This window comes from Plodia interpunctella, chromosome 1, assembly GCF_027563975.2.
Source record: "Plodia interpunctella isolate USDA-ARS_2022_Savannah chromosome 1, ilPloInte3.2, whole genome shotgun sequence".
Taxonomy (NCBI): domain Eukaryota; kingdom Metazoa; phylum Arthropoda; class Insecta; order Lepidoptera; family Pyralidae; genus Plodia; species Plodia interpunctella.
Genome location: NC_071294.1, coordinates 8097503 through 8098505, shown reverse-complemented (window position 1 = coordinate 8098505; position 1003 = coordinate 8097503).

Below are 1003 nucleotides of genomic sequence, written 5' to 3'. Positions count from 1 at the left end.
TACGTGGCTAATCAGCTGCGCAAAGCTTCCTTAATGTTTAAATTAGAATTATTAGTGTATCCTTGAAAAGTATTTAGTCTAAATAGTATTTGATTAAACCAAGTCATTATGGATGGTGCATCTTACTATTCTACTCCTTATTGTGTTTAAACTATAGAAAGTAAGTAATAAAAAGGAGAAGTTGTTTACGTTTACGTTGCACGTCAAAAATCGTGATGAGCTGAGCTGAAATTTTGCATTTATAGGTAGGTATATACCTATATAAGTATGTACACTAAATATGTGAATATATGAATATTACTCACATAGGATATTTTAACCCAAAATTAACACAGGCACGAAACTTGATAAATATAACGTAAGATTTGATTTTACTCACACAATTTACTTACTTGAATATTACGTCTCCACATAATTTGCACCAAAACCATTGGTTTTCTGCTACTATTATTACACTATAGTTAGGTACATTGTAATAGATCTGAATTGAGCAGTAGGAAGCACACGTGCGTTTACGCATGTGTGAATAATAATCGTGACTTGCACGTGCGCAGACTGACAAGTGACCGCGAATCAACGTCCAAATCTGCTTGGGTATTATGCATGATGGTCCAAATTAGCAACATCTTTATTGGGTACATCCCAATATTGTTCTTGTTGTATAGGTACAAAGAAACAAATATTAAAACAGAAAATAAGTTAATTTAACGACACAAGAACTCTAACTTAGACCAATTTAATACAAGTTTTATCAATGAAGTAAGTATACTTATTTGCTGATAAAATGTTTTTGAGTGATATGATCCGTACGACCCAAACGATCTTGATGATACTATCTATAAATATTCCCAGGACATATATAAAGTAATTCTAAGAGCTCTTATATATTACGCTAAGCCGGCTCACAGTCGCCACCGGTCTTCACCCTGAACCCGAGACTCCGAAAGGCACTTAGCAATAAATTGACTGATTTAAGATCACTTGATGCCGATCACTTCGTAAA